The sequence below is a fragment of the Bubalus bubalis genome, chromosome 14 (genome assembly GCF_019923935.1).
Source record: "Bubalus bubalis isolate 160015118507 breed Murrah chromosome 14, NDDB_SH_1, whole genome shotgun sequence".
Classification (NCBI taxonomy): Eukaryota; Metazoa; Chordata; class Mammalia; order Artiodactyla; family Bovidae; genus Bubalus; species Bubalus bubalis.
Window position 1 is genome coordinate 77399473 of NC_059170.1, and position 10359 is coordinate 77409831.

General features: G+C 38.2%; 1 long non-coding RNA gene across 2 annotated transcripts in view; it reads left to right on the top strand.

The window, feature by feature from the left end:
- Positions 1 to 7422, top strand: part of LOC112578875 — a 28471-nt gene extending 21049 nt beyond the window's left edge. For both annotated transcript variants that reach the window (XR_006544242.2, XR_003103332.3), the window contains exon 3: positions 7247 to 7422. This is a non-coding gene — a long non-coding RNA (uncharacterized LOC112578875). The remainder of the gene's footprint in view (positions 1 to 7246) is intronic.
- Positions 7423 to 10359: the final 2937 nt, after the last annotated feature.

A 10359-nucleotide genomic window follows, 5' to 3' on the forward strand; every position in this document is an offset into this window, starting at 1 on the left:
TGTGTGGTAGCTTGAACATTCTTTGGCATTGCCTTCCTTTGGGATTGGAATGAAAACTGACATTCTCCAGTCCTGTGGCCACTGCTGAGTTTTCCAAATTTGCCAGCATATTGAGTGCAGCACTTTCACAGCATCATCTTTTAGGAATTGAAATAGCTCAACTGGAATTTCATCACCTCCACTAGCTTTGTTCGTAGTGATGCTTCCTAAAGTCCACTTGACTTCACATTCCAGGATGTCTGGGTCTAGGTGAGTGATCACACCATTGTGGTTATCTGGGCCCTGAATATCTTTTTTTATGCAGTTCTTCTGTGTATTCTTGCCACCTCTTCTTAATATCTTCTGTTAGGTCCATACCATTTCTGTCCTTTATTGTGCTCATCTTTGCATGAAATATTCCCATGGTATCTCTAATTTTCTTGAAGAGATCTCTATTCTTTCCCATTCTACTGTTTTCCTCTATTTCTTTGCACTGATCAGTGAAGAAGGGTTTCTTATCTCTCCTTGCTATTCTTTGGAACCCTACATTCAATTGTTGATATCTTTTCTTTTCTCCTTTGCCTTTCACTTCTTTTCTATTTGCAGCTGTTTGTAAGGCCTCCTCAGGCAACCATTTTGCCTTTTTACATTTATTTTTCTTGGGGATGGTCTTGATCACTGCCTCCTGTACAATGTCAGAAACGTATGTCCATAGTTCTTCAGGCACTCTGTCTATCAGATCTAATCCCTTGAATCTATTTGTCACTTCCACTATATAATCATAAGGGATTTGATTTAGGTCATACCTGATTGGTTGAGTGGTTTTCCCTACTTTCTTCAATTTAAATCTGAATTTGGCAATAAGGAGTTCATGATCTGAGCCACAGTCAGCTCCCAGTCTTGGTTTGCTGACTGTATAGAGCTTCTACATCTTTGGCTGCAAAGAACTTTATCAATCTGATTTTGGTGTTGACCATCTGGTGATGTCCACGTGTAGAGTCATCTCTTGTGTTGCTGGAAGAGGGTGTTTGCTATGGCCAGTGCATTCTCTTGGCAAAACTCTGTTAGCCTTTACCATGCTTCATTTTGTACTTCATGGTCAAACTTGCCTGTTACTCTAGGTATGTCTTGACTTCCTACTTTTGCATTCCACTCCCTATGAAGAAAAGGACTTTTTTTGGGTGTTATTTCTAGAAGGTATTGTAGGTCTTCATAGAACCATTCAACTTCAGGTTCATCAGCATTAGTGTTCAGGGCATAGACTTGGATTACTGTGATATTGAATGGTTTGCCTTGGAAACAATTAGCGATCATTCTGTCATTTTTGAGATTGCACCCAAGAACTGCATTTCGGACACTCTTGTTGACTATGAAGGCTACTCCATTTCTTCTAAGGGATTCTGCCCACAGTAGTAGATATAATGGTCATCTGAGTTAAATTCACCCATTTCAGTCCATTTTAGTTCACTAATTCCTAAAATGTCAATGTTCACTCTTGCCATCTCCTGTTTGACCACTCCCAATTCACCTTGATTCATGGACCTAACACTCCAGGTTCCTATGCATTATTATTCTTTAAAGCATTGGACTTTACTTCCATCACCAGTCACCTCCACAGCTGGGCATTGTTTTTGCTTTGGCTCCGTATCTTCATTTTTTCTGGAGTTATTTCTCCAGTCTTCTCCAGTAGCATATTGGGCACCTACCAACCTGGGGGAGTTCAGTTTTCAGTGTCATATTTTTTAGCTTTTTCATACTCTTCATGGGGTTCTAAAGGTAAGAATACTGAAGTGCTTTGCCATTCTCTTCTCCAGTGGACCACATTTTGTCAGAACTCCCCACCATGACCTGTCCATCTTGGGTGGTCCTACACGGCATGGCTCATAGTTTCATTGAGTTATACAAGTCTGTTGTCCATGTGATCAGTTTGATTAGTTTTCTGTGATTGTGGTTTTCATTCTGTCTGCCTTCTGATGGATAAGGATAAGAGGCTTATATATATATGTATACAATAATATATGTGTGTGGGTCAGTCCTCAGTTATGTCTGACTCTTTATATATATATATATAATATATTTAAATAATAATATAAATAAATAAATATATTATATACAAATTATATATAGTTATATAAAATTTACTTCCCAGATGGTGCGAGTGTTAAAAAACTTGCCAGTCAATGCAGGACACATTAAGAGACATGGGTTTGATCACGGAGTTTGGAAGATTCCCTGGAGGAGGGCATGACAATCCACTCCAGTAGTCTTTCCTGGAGAATCCCATGGACAAAGGAGCCTGATGGGCTACTGTCCATTGGATCACAAAACGTCAGACATGACTGAAGTGACTGAGCATGCCTGCACACACATATATATAAAGAGTGGATGGGAAGAGTACCAAGGGCTGTGGATAGGGATGCAGACATAGTATGGACACTAAGGGGGTAAAGAGGGAATGGGATGAACTGGGAGACTGGGATTGACCTACACACACTATAGATATTATGTATATAATAGATAACTAACAAAGCCTTATTGTATAGCTCAGGGAGCTCCACTCTGCTCTGTCGTGACCTAATGGGAAGAGAATCCAGAAAAGAGGAGATATATGTATACATACAGCTGATTCACTTTGCTGTACAGTAGAAACTAACACACAGAGAAGGCAATGGCACCCCACTCCAGTACTCTTGCCTGGAAAATCCATGGATGGAGGAACCTGGTGGGCTGCAGTCCATGGGGTCGCTAAGAGTCGGACACGACTGAGTGACTTCACTTTCACTTTTCACTTCCATGCATTGGAGAAGGAAATGGCAACTCACTCCAGTGTTTTTGCCTGGAGAATCCCAGGGATGGGGAAGCTTGGTGGGCTGCCGTCTATGGGGTCGCACAGAGTCGGACACGACTGACGCAACTTAGCAGCAGCAGCAGCAGAAACTTAACACAACACTGGAAAGCAACTATACGCCAATCAAAAGTGATTTTTGTAAAAAGGCAATGAAGAGGACCTTCTTTCTTCATTCTGAAGCTACAGCTTGCCTTCCCTGGAGGCAATAACAAATACCAGTCAGTTGTGTATCCTTCTGGAGAAAATCTTTAATTTTTCTGTAATCACAGAAATAATACATATTTTACATGCAATTCTGCACTTTGATATTTTTAAAGTTTATCTTTTCATATCAGTTCAAATAGTTCTTCTAGCTCTTAATGGCTTTGTACTATTTTATTTTAATAAATTGCTTATAATTTTTAACTGGTCCTCATTAATAGACATGTAGGTTGTTTATACTATTTTGCAGTTATAAGTAATGCTCCAAGGAATGAAGCTGCATATCCACTATTTGACAAATGCATATCTATGGAGTAAACTCCTAGAGATGAATTGTCATTTCAAAGGGTATGTGCAGTTTTAATTTTGATACATCTTTTAAGGTAGCTCTGCCAGAGGTTGTTCCAATTTATGCTTTCACTGGCAATGAAAGATACTTTTTTCACAACGATACCAAATAAAGTGTGTTTTCAAACTTTACAATCTCGCCTAATCTGTTAATGATAATATCAAAGTTTAATATGCAACTACTGTGAGCTAGTTGTCCACAGGGTCGCAAAGAGTCAGACACAACTGAAGTGACTTAACGTGCACCCTGTATTGTACCTGAAGCAGGAAATGGCAACCCACTCCAGTATTCTTGCCTGGAAAGTCTCATGGACAGAGGAGCCTGGCTGGCTACAGTCCATGGGGTTGCAAAGAGTCAGACACAACTGAGCAACTGAGCACTGAGCACATTCTATTGTAATGAAGCTAACATTTTTACTATTTTTGAAACTTTTTAATGAACTCTATGTCACATGCTTTGCGATTTTTCTATTGGGAGTTTTAAAAATTGATTTGTAGGTGACCAGTGCAAGTTCGATGAAGCAGGGCACTCAAAGCTGGTGCTCTGGGACAACCCAGAGGGATGGGGTGGGGAGGGAGGTGGGAGGGGGGTTCAGGATGGGGGGACACATGTGCACCTGTGGCTGATTCATGGCGTTGTATGGCAAAAACCACCACAATATTATAAAGTGGTCGTTTAGTTGCTAAGTTGTGTCCGACTCTTGCAACCCCATGGACTGTAGCCCGCCAGGCTCCTCTGTCCATGGGACCCTCTAGGCAAGAATACTGGAGTGGGTTGCCATTTCCTTCTCCAATATTGTAAAGTAATTATCTTCAATTAAAATAAATAAATTAATTAAAAATGGATTTGTAGAAACTTTGTATAGCAAAGAAATTAATATTTTGTGATATGACTCACAATTTTTTTTTACAAATTTACTGTTTGACTTTTGACTTTGTATATAGTGCTTTTGAATGCAAAGAAAAAAAAATTTGTTTAATTTACCTACCTTTATATTGCCTGCCTACTTTATCACACCAGTCTCATATGCCTCAAAATTATATAAATTTTTTAATGATTTTTTTCTATTTTATGTTTTATTCACCATAAAATGTTTTTCTTTTTAATCAGTCTGAAATGTGTTTCATTTTAAAGCTAAATTATGAGGTTTAAGGTATATATACTTTCTTTCTTCAGAAGGCTATTAAGCTGTTTAATATATTTGTTGAATAAGCCTTCTTCACTCCTCTCCTGGAATTGAAATGTTATCTTCACAACATATTTTAATTGCCATGTGTATATAGATATTTCTCTTATTCATGTGTCAGTACCACACTATTAAAATTTCTATGGTCATATAACAAGCATCAGTATTTATAGCTCTAGTCTGCACTCTTTATTGCACCCCATGAATATCCAAGATTATTTTTGTTTGCTTATTTTTCCATATGAGGTTTAGAGTGACTTTATCTAGTTCCAAATAGAATACCATTCACTTCTTTTTGGATTACTGTCTTTAATTTACAGCCAACCCAAGACTGCTTAGTAGTATAAAATGCTAAGAACATAGGATTTCTCCCTGTTTTTTTCTCCTTTTTGCATCTCACTAGTGTTGTAAAATATTTTTTTAACAAATTGTGCATATTTTTGTTAAATTCATGTATGTATCACTTTTTCAGTTGCTCCTCTACATGTTGTATATTATTCCATTATATCTTCTGATTATTTGAATGCATGAAAGCTATTGATTTCTATGCATTAATTTTGTGCCCAGATCTTGTTTGAATTCTCAGTTTGTGGTAACTTTTAATTAGATTCTTTCTAATTTCCATATCCATATTAACATCTGCAGTTGAGCACTTCATTTCTTAGTTTCTCACTAAAACCTCTTTTTTTTTTTTTGATTTGTTTAATTGTGTTTGTTGGTATTTCTAAAGCAACATTAAATGATACTGGTGATAGTATAGAACCCTTATTTTACTTCCAACACTAATGAAAATGCTTTTTAGTTCCTTATAAACCTAGTGCTGACTTTGGGTTGTGATCCTTTATATTTCAGAACATTGTTATACTGTTACTTTATGGGTTTTTTAATTTTGAAATCAAGAATGGATTTTTTTTGAGACATGGCATTTTACTTGATTTATTTTCCATATTAATTTTTACTGGTGTAGTCTGCTGTGTAGCAAACTAAATCAGCTATCTGTATACATATATCCCCTCTTTTTCTGGATATCCTTCTCATTTAGGTCACTATAGAGCTGAGAACTTCCATATGTAAAACTGGATTTAGAAAAGACAGAGGACCCAGACATCAAATTGCCAACATCTTTTGGATCATAGAAAAAGCTTGAGAATTCTAGAAAAACATGTACTTCTGCTTCATTGACTATGCTAAAGCCTTTGACTTATATGGATTACAACAAACTGTGGAAAATTCTTAAAGAGATGGGAATACCAGACCACCTTACCTGCCTCCTGATAAATCTGTATGCAGGTCAAGAAGCAACAGCTAGAACCAGACATGGAACAACAGACTAGTTCCAAATTGGGAAAGGAGTGCATCAAGGCTGTATATTGTTACCATGCTTATTTAACTTCTTGAGCCCCAAAATCACTGTGGACAGTGACTGCAGCCATGAAATTAAAAGACACTTGTTCCTTGGAAGAAAAACAATGACAAACCTAGACAGTGTATTAAAAAGCAGAGATATCACTTTGCCTACAAAGGTCCATCTAGTTAAAGCTATGGTTTTTCCAGTAGTCATGTATGCATGTGAGAACTGGATGATGAAAAAGACTGAGTTCAAAGAATTGATGCTTTCAAACTGTGGTGCTGGAGATGACTTGAGAGTCCCTTGGACTGCAAGGAGATCAAACCAGTCAACTCTAATGGAAATAGATCCTGAATATTCACTGGAAGGACTGATGCTGAAGCTGAAACTCCAATACTATGACCACCTGATGTAAATAGCGGACTCCTTGAAAAAGACCCTGATGCTGGTAAAGATTGAAGGCAGGAGGAGAAGGTGATAACAGAGAATGAGATGGTTGGATGACATCAGCAACTCAATGGACATGACTTTGAGCAAGCCCTGGGTGATGGTGAAGAACAGGGAAACTTGACATGCTACAGTCCTTGGGTTTGCGAATAGTCGGACATGACTGAGTGACTGAAAAACAAGAACACTGAATAGAGTTCTCTGTACTATACAGTGTCGGATTTTGATCCGTGGGTTGGTCGGAAAGATCCCTTGGAGAAGGAAATGGCAACCCAGTCCAGTTTTCTTGTATTGGAAATCCCATGGACAGAGGAACCTGGTGGGCTACAGTCCATGAGGCTGCTAAGAGTCAGACACTACTGAGCCACTGAACACTCACACACACACACGAAAGCCTTTAAGATACTGCAGAGCTCCTCAAAACAGTCTCGTCTGTGAGAAGGTTGCCTGGTAGAAACCAGTCTCCGTAGCATACCTTGTTCTACAGCTCAGTTTCTCACCCTTGGGGATCACTAATTTCTGATCTTCACAAAGCTTTGGTATTGGGATGGCCAAAAAGTTTGTTCAGATTTTCTCCATAAGAACTTTCTGAACCAAACCAGTACATCCTTGTCAATGTAGAAAACTGACCGTCTGTATCCACAGCTGCCTCTGCTTGTTATCTCAAATCATCTCACATACACCCATGTGTCCTTTTATGTGTGGGTGTCGTTCAGAGTGTGGTGTGTTGCACAGGCCTCTAACTGAGAGTTAATTAGGCAACAGATTAAAAAAGAAAGAAAAGAAAAAAATCCTATTTAATCACCTTCTGTGTATATGACCTGATAACAACTCTACATATGCTATATTACTTAAGTTTTACGTGTGACTTTTTTTTTTTTTTTCCAGTTTCATCCAATTAACGCATAACGGAGTTGCAACATGAGCCGATGTTCGTTCCTCTACCCGATCCTGAAATTCCAATGACAAAACGAAAAACTGCAAATAAATAAAAAGGTTGTTGCTAGAGTAAAATATTGGTGACCCCAAGGTAAGGGGTTAAGAGATTCCATGGACAATAAAAACTGAGGCCACCAAAGCTTCACATTTTGGCTAATCACTTTAATTCCACTTTTATCAAGCCTTTTATCACATCAGGGGGGAAATAACATTCTTAGTAGTTTCTATTTTGAAGCTGTCAGACACATTAAAAAAGAAAGGAAGGAAAATTATGACTTTGTTCTTAGCAACTTCCTGGTCAGAGAGGTAATTTTCTAAGTAGGCAGTAAGTTCCTGAGTGCGGATGTTGCTATTTTGGTCTGACCCAAATATCCACCCTCCATCCTTAAGAAATTGGCAGACAGCTCCCAGAAGGTTTTCCTGTGAAAAGGTAGGCTTTACAGCGTGTCCAACAGGCCCTTAATCCAGGATGGTTTCGGGAACTAAATTTCAACACAGAAACCATTTTCATCTGTACCACACGAACGCCAGAGCCCTTGTTCCAGGCTTCTCATTCGTCTGTGCTCCTCTCAGTCATTTTCTTAGAACTCAGGTCACGTTCCCTAAGCTAAATGTCGCTTCCAAGAGAGCTCTATGGAAAACACTATTCCCTAAAGATGAACTTGAAGACAGTATTTCTAAAGTTAAGAATATGTTCGGGAATGTATATAGGGCACTGGATCTATCTCTTGGTATCTGCAATACATGTTTACATAGTAAAGAAATTCTAAAACAAGAAACTTGCTTACCTTTAATCCAGCATTTTCAAAGTAATATTTGGCAAAGACTGTATTTTTCTAATTCATATCACATTCTGCGCATAAAATTTTTTCTAGATCAGTGGCTTACAAACTAGAGCACATCAACCAAATACATCCATAAGCTCCCTTTTATATACCCCAGAGCCAAGTTGTTTTTTTTTTTTTAAAGATTGTATAACAAGGTCCTTATGTGACCCTCAAATCCTAAAAATATTTATTTTCTGGTTCTTTCCAGAAAAAGTTTTCCTACCCCTTTTATTCTAAGCCAAAAATATTAACACATTTTAAGTAAATAAAGATATACCACTTTTTATGAATTATATAAAGAAATGAGGTAATAACTTTTCATTTTAAATTACTCCTCTAAATAATTCAGAATTGAATTATTCAAATGAAAAGCATGGCAATGAAAATATTAGAGGGTTCAGGAAGCTCCTGCAGATTTAAACCCTCAAATTTACAGTTGATACCAAGAGGCAACGTTTTATGGGATAAAATAAAGGTTAGTTTTAATTAAATAAAATAACTCAAAAAATAACTTTAAGGCTATTCCAAATGAATGATTTCTATCTTCACAGAATCAATCACCATTTCTATAGTCTCTTATTTATATATATTTTAACATAGATTGAGTTCATTATTCTTTGCTTAAGGAGAGAGTTTCAGAATTATATGGTAATTAAATACTTAAGGTTTGCAAGATACAAAACTGTCCCATATTAACTGGTTCATGTAAGAAACTCACTGAATCTGGGCAAATTTTTCAAAACATACATTTCTCCATTAGATCCTCCCTTTTGTGATGCAAATTTTGTAGATGTGAGGTATGTCCTCTATATGTAATTTGGTAGACATTTCAGCAGCTTTTTTTTTTTTTTTTTTTGCTTTCTTCCCTCCTTTTCCCTCCTTATTGTTGTGAACAAACCACTCTGATATTTGATGGCTTGAAACAGCAATACAAGATGACTGACTACACACTAGTATGTTACATGGTCTATGAGTTGACTGGGCTTGGTTAGTTGGTTCTCACTTTTGATCTTTCACCCAATTGTGGTCAGATGGCTCATTAGGATATGGACATCTGAAGGCTTGGTTGGGTTGGACATCCAAGATGACTCACTTACATGGATGGCAGTTGATGCTTGTATTAACTAGGCGCTCATCTGGGACCATCAACTAGAACATGGTCTGTCCATGTGATTTGGGTTTCTCACAGTTCAGAAGGTTAGTTCAGAGAAGGGGCATTCAAGAGACCCAGGTGAAATCTTCGAGAGACTTAGCCTTGGAAGCTCAGAGTCTCACTTCTATAGCATTCTGTTGTCAAGCAAATCACTAAGGCCACCTCAGTTTCATGGAGGGAGGGATAGGGTCTTATTTCTGGAGGTGAGGTGCAGCATGAGCAAGAAGGAATTGGTACCCCTTATTTTTGGAGTCTATCTATCTTCTTTTTCCCTGGTGGCTCAGATGGTAAAGAATCTGCCTGCAATGAAGGAGACCGGGGTTCAATCCCTGGGTCAGGAAGATACCCTGGAGAAGGGAATGGCTACCCATTCCAGTATCCTTGCCTGGAGAATTCCATGGACAGAGAACCCAGGTGGGCTACAGTCCATGGGGTCACAAATAGTCAGACACAACTGAGCAACTAACACTTTCACTTCTTTTACCCAAAGCTACATGATACCTAGTCATCTAAGAAGCTCTTCCATTTTGAACCTATGGTGAATAAAAAGATGGTACTTTCTCTTTCTAATATCTCATTGACAAGGCATTGATTCTACTCATTGTTTCTAGAGGAAAGCTGAAAACTACACACTTGGATGTACTCTGACAGCCTTTTAAGTTGAGCTACATTTAGGGTACCCTAAATCACAGCAGATGGTGATTGCCGCCATGAAATTAAAAGACGCTTACTCCTTGGAAAGAAAGTTATGACCAACCTAGATAGCATATTCAAAAGCAGAGACATTACTTTGCCAACAAAGGTCCGTCTAGTCAAGGCTATGGTTTTCCCAGTGGTCATATATGGATATAAGAGTTGGACTGTGAAGAAAGCTGAGCACCAAAGAATTGATGCTTTTGAACTATGGTGTTGGAGAAGACTCTTGAGAATCCCCTGGACTGCAAGGAGATCCAACCAGTCCATTCTAAAGGAGATCAGCCCTGGGATTTCTTTGGAAGGAATGATGCTAAAGCTGAAACTCCAGTACTTTGGCCACCTCATGCGAAGAGTTGACTCATTGGAAAAGACTTCTGATGCTGGGA